At 42.8% G+C, this 10633-nt stretch overlaps 1 pseudogene; it reads left to right on the top strand.

Moving 5' to 3' along the window:
- Positions 1 to 2236: 2236 nt before the first annotated feature.
- LOC127689535 (60S ribosomal protein L23a-like) lies at positions 2237 to 2711 on the top strand (annotated as a pseudogene).
- The last annotated feature ends 7922 nt before the right edge of the window (positions 2712 to 10633 follow it).

Here is a 10633-nt window from a genome sequence, read left to right as displayed (position 1 = left end):
AAAGTAAGATTTCCAGGGATGTCAATATCTGGTCTCATCACGCAAGCTCACGTTCATCACGGGAGAGGGGCTCTCACAAGATGTTCATAAAATGGAAGTGGTCAGTTTGACAAAGTTAGCAAAGACACGAGTGATTAGACAGACATCAAAGGTTTTTCTAACATGAATAGATCTTTATAACCTTAGAAACCTTAAAAACTCTAATTGGTAAGGGCATCACCCTCAAGTCTGACTTGCCATAAACTTTGTATAACTTAGTCAGACCTTCTGTGACTTGGCTTTAAATTTTATGGTGTCCAATATTAGATTTTATTTTAGGACAAAATTTATAATGTATAAATGAGTTATCCTTGTCTAAAAATTTAACCCTTTTTATTAAAGGTATAATTGTGTGTGTGTGTGTGTGTGTGTGTGTATGTGTGTATTCTTTCTTTCTCTTTCTTTGTAACATTTCATAATTTTCTGTTGTCTCCTGGACCCTGGGTAAATTTATATCCCAGCAAGAGCCTTAAAGCTGTTGATGAATTTAAATAGGAACATCTTTATAAACAAGAACAGGAAAGAGTACTCAGAGAGCTAATTATCTTTACATGTTAACTCATAAGTGTAGCTTTAAGTGAAAGGCCGTATCTGCTGGTGTCCTTTCATTGTCCCTTGAGTATAAAAAGCAGCGTTTGACTTTAAAGAGCCACCCTCAGATATCTGGATTAATAAGATCACTGGTGCATGACAGTTGGCCTGGTGACCAAGCAGCATCAAGCTGACAGCAGTCCATGTTTTACTGTGTGTCGGCATGCCTGGATAGACTTGGGACGATCAACTGCTCTAAAGCCTGTATCGAGTGGACAGTGGTGGTACAGGACTTTAACCCCAGCCCTCAGGAGGCAGAGACAGGCAAATCTCTTGTGAATTTAAGGCCAGCTTGATCAAGTTTCAGGACAGCCAGGGCTAAACAGAGAAACCCTGTGTGTTAATCAGGGTTTCTATTCCTGCACAAACGTCATGACCAAGAAGCAAGCTGGGGAGGAAAGGGTTTATTCAGCTTACACTTCCACATTGCTGTTCATCACCAAAGGAAGTCAGCACTGGAACTCAAGCAGGTCAGGAAGCAGGAGCTGATGCAGAAGCCATGGAGGGATGTTACTTACTGACTTGCTTCCCCTGGCTTGCTCAGCCTGCTCTCTTATAGAACTCAGGACTACCAGCCCAGGGATAGCACCACCCACAATGGGCTGGGGCCCCCCCTTTGATCACTAATTGAGAAAATGCCTTACAGCTGGATCTCATGGAGGCATTTCCTCAAGGGAGGCTGCTTTTTCTGTGATAACTCCAGCTTGTGTCAAGTTAACATAAAAAAAACAGCCAGTACACCCTGTCTCCATAAACAAACAAGCAAATAAATAAATAAACAGAACTAATCAATAATCAATTATGTACCTGCAGATGGGAACATTCAACCTGAAAAATTCAACAACTGTTCTCTTTTTTTTCAGTTATTTCTTTTGACCTCAATTTTATTTTATTTTATTTTATTTTATTTTATTTTATTTTATTTTATTTTATTTTATTTTATTTTATTTTATTTTGAGACAGGATCTCACTATGTACCCCTGGCTTTCCTGGAACTCACTAAGTAGACCAGACTGGCCTTGAACTTGCAGAAATTCCCTTTGTCTCTGGCTTAAGTGCTGGGCTTAAAGGTATGCCTGTCCTGGCCTTCTTTTTAAATTTATCAGTACCTATAACCTAGAGAACATTAAACAAAAACAGCAGCAAAAACCAACCAAACAAGCAAAAACCCCAAAATTTAAAGTGGTAGTATCAGGCTCTTCTTTTTAGTTTGTCTGTGTCACCAGAGGGAACTAACTCCTGAATATTGTGTGTACATGCACAGGTGTGCACCCACACACACACTTGCAGAAAGGTTAAGTTTTGTCAAGAACTTTATGCCTTTATTGAGATGATCATTTGATTTAGCTATTTATGTGCCAGGTAGTTATGTTTATATATATTTAGATACATATATGTTTGTATGTGTATATATAAACATGTATGTGTGTATATATGTATATATATTTATATATACACTGTGTGTGTGTATGTTTTGTTTTTTATCAGAAATAATCAGGGAAACTGAAACTCAAAGCTGAAAATAGTCAACAACAACAATAAAAAGCCTAGAACTAGATAAATTTAATAAATTCTGTGCCTTTTGAGAATTCAAATCCACCTTTTCGCCAAGATGGCGCCGAAAGCGAAGAAGGAAGCTCCTGCCCCTCCCAAAGCTGCAGCCAAAGCGAAGGCCCTGAAAGCCAAGAAGGCAGTGCTGAAAGGCGTCCACAGCACAAAAAGAAGATCCGGACGTCACCCACCTTCTGGCAGCCCAAGACCCTGCGGCTCTGGAGGCAGCCCGAATATCCTCGAAAGAGTGCGCCCGGGACAAGCAAGCTTAGCCACTATGCTATTGTCAGATTCCCCCGGCCACCCAGTCAGCCATGAAGAAGACAGAGGACAATAGCACGCTTGTGTTCACTGTGGATGTCAAGGCCAACAAGCACCAGATCAAACAGACCGTGAAGAAACTCTATGACATTGATGTGGCCAAAGTCAATACCCTGATAAGGCCTGATGGAGAGAAGACATATGTTCGCTTGTCTCCTGATTATGATGCTCTAGATGTTGCCATCAAGACGGGGAATCATCTAAACTGAGTCCAGATGGCTAATTCTAAATACACACTTTTTTTTTCCACCATAAAAAAAAAAAAGAATTCAAATCCACTCTGAGGATAGCATTAGTCTTATAAGATCACAATGAAAACAAACTGTATCACTAATGTCATAGACACAGAAATTTTTATAATAAACTTAAAACCTGAATTCAACAATACATCATGAGCACGGTGGTATCCGTCCAGAGATGTGAAGATGGTTTCATAAACATAATATATGTCACATAAATAGACAAATCAAATGATAACATCTCAATAAAAGCATAAAGGGCTTGACAAAATTCAACATTCCTTCATGAAAGAAACTCTAAAATAGCAGAAGTAATATATTTTGGCCTATGTAACAAACATACAGCCAATATCATATTCAATGGGGAAAATGGTATTTCCTCTCAAATCAGTAATTAGACAAGGTTATCTTACCTGCAGTTTTATTTAAGAAGCTGCTTGAAATATTAGCCAAAACAACAAAATAATTGGAAATAAATAGGAAATGAAGAGGCCAAAAGATCCCAAACTGATTGCTATATTTAATAGTCTCTAAAGACTACACCAGAAAACACTTTTAACAATGTATCCAGATACAAAATCAATATTCAGAAATCAGTGTCTTTTCCATATACCAATAATAAATATATAGAGAAAGAAATTGGAAGAAAATTCCATTCACCATACCTTAAAAACAAACAAACAAAAAAGCACATAAAAAGAACTGAAGGACCTCTGTGACAGCTATGACACTAGAACATGTAAGTCTATTGTACAGGGGTTTCTTCCAAGTTGAAATTTGAAACATTCCTACCAAGAAGGACAAGCAAGCCTCCTAAGACACAGAAAGTAAACAATTCGCAAGTCTCAGGATGTTCCAGAAACTAACAAAATTCACAGGTCTTCTCCCCAAGACTGTAGACGCAGAAAACTTGATAGAGTTGCCTGAGGAGGCTCTGATCAGCCAAGCTGCCTGTGAGAGTGAATGACATCTGGCTCTGGGGTTGCAAGTTTCATGAGTTATCAACGTGTTTAGGAGTGGGCTTCTCAGTGATGCATCTGTTTTCAAGTTGTCCCTGCTCCCGTAAGCCCTCGGCCACATTCCTAACCCCCAAAAACTCACTAGTTCACCAAGCTGGACTTCTGTAGAATCCTTACTTTGGTCTGTTGTTGGTCTCTGGGGTGAGCAGACTCTCACAATTTCCCATATGATTAATAGGCAGAATATTTTTTAAGTGGCTACATTACCAAAAGTGATCTACAGATTCAGTACGATCCCCATGAGGATTCCAATCGCATCCTTGGAAGCATGGAGAGCACTAGACGGAGATATGCGATGTTCAGCTCTGACTGAATGCGTGAGCACACCACACAAGCAAGCAGAACTGAACACACACACATGCAAACAATAACAAGGCACACTTGTTTTATCGCACCATCAAGACCACAAATGATGGCAGATGCTGGGAAGTGTGCAAGGAATGGGGAATCTGTATCTACTGCTGTAACAGAAAGAACAACAAACCAGACATTGAGACCCAGCATAGCCTCCTCCTCCAGCCACCCACCCAAGCGGACTGATTCCTCTTTGCCTCTGGCTTCTGTAGTTGCCTGTTAGGTCCAAAGCAGGACCCTAAAATGATGGAGCTAGTGACCTTGTCCTACACAAAACTACTTTGGTCAGGAAAACAGGATCGATATTAAACAGACCTTAGGGGCGGTTTCCGCTTACCAGCAACCTTCCTTAACCTGACCCAAAGGTCAGCTACCTCAGGCCAGGGCGTCTAGATTAAAGACTCTGCACCCTGTTGACTGTCATAGAAGATCTACTTGCTTTTCTGCCATTTTTCTTTTCTCTCTGTCCCCCAAAAGATAGCCTTAGCAGTTTGGTCCCCAGTAAATGTTTCTTTCTACCCATGGAGCAGTATAGTTAAATTCTTTCACTGTGCCCTGCCCTCAGTTATACTGCCTACTGAGAGCAGCTTGTCTAGAACCTGATATGCTGTTCTCTTTGGGATCTCTGCTTTCCCAAGACTTGGCTCTGGACAGATACAAATTCACATGTGGTAAAAGTTCTGAGCCTACTTCCAGATTTGAAAACCTAAAAACCCACCAATCCCTGAGCGTGAAATCCTACCAATTAGTGGTTTGAAATCTCACCAATCTCTACCCTGGAGACCTCCACCCTGGAAAACTCCTCCCCTAAGAAACCCTAAATAAACCTGTCTCCAGCTCAGTTGCCTGCTGCCCCTCACCCAAGCAGCAGGAGTCACACACACTCTTCTGTCTTTCCCAATAAATGTCTTGGGTGAGGTTTGGTATGACTTTGTGGTATTCCTTGGTTCCCGACTTCCAGGATGCCTTTTCCCTCCACAATTGCAACACTTCCATAGGTTTCCCTCAGAGCTGTAACACTTCCACTGGGGAAGCCTTTTCCCATGACAGATGTAACATCTACAACATGCGCCTTCCAAATCTAACCATTTCAAAGTATTAGCTTCCTTTGATATCTGGATAGTGTTGGAGGCACATAACTAAGAAAACTCTTACGTTCCCTCTGGAAGCTAGCAACTATATCATGTAAAGTATTATGTTAAAATTAAAGCAAAAGAAAAACCTAAAAACCAATCTAAATAAAATACCATAGAGGTCTGGTGTTACCTCCTTGGTATAAAGTGTACCCTCACCCCATACTGGCACCAAGAAGTTTGTGAGTACCACCATTTTGATGTATGCCATGAGGGGTTTACATTAACTAAGATGGTAGCAAAGTTACATTGTTGTGATGTCACCAATCAGGATGGTGACCAGCTGCATGATTACTTTTTCATTCGCAGAGCTCCATGGTAAAGTGAGCACATTCTCCATCCAGGCACAAGTCCTTGTGAAAGCCACGTCTTAACAGACTGAATGTAGAAGGTGCTACCTATTTCTTTAAAAAAGACAACAATAGTTAGGTTAGCATGAATATAGGAAGATATACCTAGGCAAATAGCCCAAATTACCAAAGAATCAGAAGAATGAATTTCAGTCTCAACCCAAGACAGCTGAGTCCACATATGTTACCACCCCAACTGTAGCTTTAGACGCCAAGTGCTGTCATCTGGATCGTGTTTTAACCTCCTGTCTGCCCCCCGGGAAGATGTTGCTTGGTGCCATTTTATCTCCAGCATTGTGTGGACTAAGATCAGACAATTGGTGACTCGCATTATTGACTAGACCTTTGGAAACCAACTTGTTAAAATAGTTCATTCTAATTTAAAAGTTTAATAGCCTGGGTGGCACTTTTATCCACTTAGAAAAGCAGCTGCCAGATGACTCATCTAAAGGAGTCATATGTACCCATACTGGGACTGCCTTCATCCCTTCTATCAGACCTGATCCGAGGGCCGGTAGAGCCTGGGCAGTGATGGAAAGAAGGGGGAATCTTATGCCCATAGAGAGAAGATAGGAACAGAAACTTAAGCTTATAGGCTTTGTTTTACTAAATCTCTCCTTAGGTTGAGCAGGACAGTTATATTGAACAGGGTAAGGGAGCCTGGGGACCAGCCAGAGGAATTGGTTTTCCTCTGTGTGAGGAAAATACTTCCTTTCTCTGGTTTCTTTCCATTTTTTTTTCTTTAGTTTTCTTTTTCCTCCATCTTGGTTTGTTGTATGCCCTTTTGTAGGTTTCTTGTACTCAGTTTCAGGTCAAAAATAAGTCTCATGAATTCATTGTTTCTAATGGCTGAACAGTACTTCATTGTGTAAATATACCACATTTTTTTGTATCCATTTCTCTGTTGAGGGACACCTGGGTTCTTTCCAGCTTCTGGCTACTACAAATAGGGCTGCTATGAACATAGTGGAGCATGTGTCTTTATTGCATGCCGGGGAATCCTTTGGGTATATTCCCAGGAGAGGTATAGCAGGGTCCTCTGGAAGTGTCATGCCCAGTTTTCTGAGGAACCTCCAGACTGATTTCCAAAGTGGTTGCACCATCTTACAATCCCACCAGCAGTGGAGGAGTGTTCCTCTTTCTCCACATCCTCGCCAGCACCTGGTGTCTCCTGAGTTTTTGACCTTAGCCATTCTGACTGGTGTGAGGTGAAATCTCAGGGTTGTTTTGATTTGCATTTCCCTAATGATTAATGATGTTGAACATTTCTTAAGGTGTTTCTCAGTCCTCCGAAGTTCTTCATGTGCTTAGACAAATGGATGGAGCTGGAGAACATCCTACTGAGTGACGTAACCCAGTCTCAAAAGATCAATCACGGTATGCACTCACTGATAGGTGGATATTAACCTAGAAACTTGGAATACCCAAGACATAATCCACATATTAAATGATGTCCAAAAAGAATGGAGGCGTGGCCCCTGGATCTGGAAAGACTCAATGCAACAGTATAGGGGAATTCCAGAACAGGGAAGCGGGAAGGAGTAGATGGAGGAACAGGAGGAGGGAAGAGGGCTTATGGGACTTGTAGGGAGTGGGGACCCAGAAAAGGGGAAATCATTTGAAATGTAAATAAAGAATACATCAAAAAAAAAAGTCTCAACAACCAGGATGGCCAGAGTAACAAAGAAATACTTTGCTGTTCCCCACAGCATTTCTGACCTTTGGTCTGTGTTTAGAGAAATTCTGTTCACCACAGCAATTTTCTCAGGCCAGTCCTTCCTGTCTTGTCCAAAGACTTCCAATCCCTGGGTTCTTTTGCTGACCTGGTGAGTCCCAGTGGCCCAGTACTCAAGAACAACCAAAATATGAGCTAATGGGACACGTCTCCCAGGGTGGGCTCCAATCACTCCCTCAGGTGATTTAGGATCCTAACCAAGTTCCCAAATCATTAGAAATAAGTTAAGGGTTATAAAGAAAGATACCACCATTCCTACTACAGTATCTGGACAAAGAAACATTACTCTTGATCAAGAGAGCATGGTTAGAAGAACAGACACACTGAGACAGAAAGTGCATTTGGTTTTTATTCTAAGTCGGGTAGTGACTATATCTTTTCCCCATTGGCTGGAGTCCAAACTTACAGTTTTAATTCAGCTGCCTAGTCTGAAAAGATTTGGCACACAGGAAATTGAGGACAATGGGGTCACTGTTTCAGAGGAAAAAAGGTCACTGCTCCAGGTAATCAAATTCCTAGACTACAGTAGGAAGCCGTTGTGTAAACAAAGGTTTTACTGGGAATGGGGGGAAGGTTAAAACATTTGCACAACATTCTTACAAGGTGAGGAAAATACGATTTATTCTTGAACACAATTTACATAGTATTTGATAGAAAAGACTCAGATTTGCCTGATTCTTACAGTGTGGAGGCTCCATACTGTAAAACTAAAACTGAAAAGAGAACTGCAGTGTAAGCCACCTATAGCACTCCTGGATATATGCATGAGACTCTACACATAACACAGAAACAATGCACACACTCACGCATGCTGCAGCCTTACTCACAATAGCCAAGACACAGGATAAGCTTAGACACCCACCATCCATACAAATAAAGAAACAAAGTACATACATAGTAGCCAGGCAGTGGTGGCCGCACACCTTTAGTCCCAGCACTTGGGAGGCAGAGGCAGGTGGACTTCTGAGTTCGAGGCCAGCCTGGTCTACAGAGTGAGTTCCAGGACATCCAGGGCTATACAGAGAAACCCTACCTCGAACCCCTCCCCCCGCAAAAAAAAAAAACCAAAAAATACATATATAGTAATACAACAGATTAATAATACAACATTATTCATATACAACAGATCAACGCAACAGAACGTTAGTATTTATCTATAAGGAAAAATGAAATCTGGACTGGCAAGATGGTTTAAAAGGTACTTGCTGCAAATCCAGACAACCTGGATACAATCCCTGGGACCACATAGTTGAAGAGAAACAAGTCCTTCAGGTTATCCTCTGCTTATTGTACAAACATGTGTATACACACACACACACAAGGTGAAAAAGATGAGGACTGACACTGTCTCCTGACCTCTGCATGCAAACTGTCACACATGTACACCTGTGCTCACACTAACACACACACTTATACACAAAAGATAAATTTTTAATGCCATAGAGACCAATAGGCTGCCTCAGAAGGGAAGCCCCACCAGGATGATAACAGAAGAGAAAGATAATCTAAAAAGCTTACATCTAAAGAAAACAGCACATCTTGAAGGAGGAGAAGAGCTGAGAGAGTGAGGTCCCTGGAGGGGCCTTTTGGCACGGGCATGACCTGTCCGGGACTCCAATCCCAATTGGCTTATAGGAAATTGACAAAGCCAAGCTCAGGAAATGATGCAGCTTCTCTGGAGAGTCCCAAGTGTGTGTGTTTATGGATGCTTGATCAGTGTGTGCAAACACTAGCAGCCATTAGCAAAACTTCTTCCTCCGGGTAGTTTCAGCCTGAGACTGCTCACCAACAGAGATCTACAGGCTAGCCCCTCCCTCTGTGCTCCAACTAATAAGCACACTCAGAGCCCAGGTTGCAGGTGTCCAAAGGGCTCGCAGAGTCAGAGGCTCTGCGGGCACTTGGCCGTTCCTGCTCTAAGCCTATGGTAGCACAGCACAGCACAGCACCACAGAAGCATGTGATAGACCAAGCCCGACAACTCCACGCAGTGGGGATGCACAGTGAGGAGGTGCCAGGATCCCAATATCCTGTCAAGGGCACACTCCACATAGCCAAGCTTCCTCCTACTAGGCTGTCTCTCACAGTTTCAAACCAAATAGCATCACAGACTAGGGAACGGGTCTGCAAAGCTTTGGAAGTCGCTCATCTAAACCATAACATTCTGCTCTGTACCCCAAAGTCTCATGTCCCATTCAGGCAAAGTATTAACTGGGTCAGTGTTACTCAAAAGTTCAGAAGAAGTTCTTCCTGACATGCAAGGAAAACTCATGTGTGAGCTCTGGTGAAAACCAAAAACAAATTACACATTTCAAAGATACAGCACAGTACAACTTTCCCCAAGGGAGGGAAAGAGACCTGGGCCACTGGAACCTCAAAACCCAGGGAAGGGGGTCCTGTAATTCCACTTCCAGCATCCAAAGCACACAGTGACGTAAGCTACAAAGGCCATGTGCACCCCTCACCTATGAGCCTCCTGGCTGCAGTCCATACAACCACTCTCTTGGGCTGACTGTGCTTTCTACAGGGTGTGCCCTTCCCTCAGCAGGCGTTCCACATCCCCGCCATCTGACACACAGAGTCTCCAGGGCTGCTCTGGCCTCACACCTCTTACAGGACTTCAACCTTACCATACACAAACTAGTCACTGGTGAGCTGCCAGACATGGGTCCTGTGTAAGAGCAGTACTAGACTAGCTCTTAACCACTGAACCATTTCTCCAGCCTCCCAATAATCAGCAGTTTAAAAGTTTACCTTAGGGCTGGTGAAGTTTCTCTGCAGGTAAGGGAGCTTGCTTCTAAGCCTGAAGATGCAAATTCAATTCCCAGGACTCCACCAGTTGTCCTCTGCCCTCTGTGCACACTGCATGGTTCCTACACACACACACACACACACACACACACACACGCACACGCACACACACACGCGCACACGCACACGCACATGCACATGCACACACGCACGCGCGCGCACGCACACACACACACATACACACATGAATGCAAATGGGATAAAATGATTTTAAAAAATGATCTCAGCTTCTGGGTTCAGCCCACGGCCCTGTGGCACAGTACAACAGGCAGAAGTGAAGACTTGTGCACAAGGCGTGTGGAAGGGACTGGAACCCAGTCATTCTCCTGCAAGGCTTCAGGTCTTAAAGGCTCTGTCACTTCCAACAGCACCAAACCTCTAATGCTTGGGCCTCTGGGGAGCAGTCACCCTGATGACACTGGTAGGTATGAAGGGGGGACACACAATCACATGTTTAGCTGACCTTGAAATAATGATGCATTGACTGTAAAGT

Source organism: Apodemus sylvaticus, chromosome 7 (assembly GCF_947179515.1).
Source record: "Apodemus sylvaticus chromosome 7, mApoSyl1.1, whole genome shotgun sequence".
NCBI classification, from domain to species: domain Eukaryota; kingdom Metazoa; phylum Chordata; class Mammalia; order Rodentia; family Muridae; genus Apodemus; species Apodemus sylvaticus.
The sequence above is the reverse complement of the archived record's forward strand: the minus strand, read 5'-3'. Positions and strand labels throughout refer to the sequence as shown.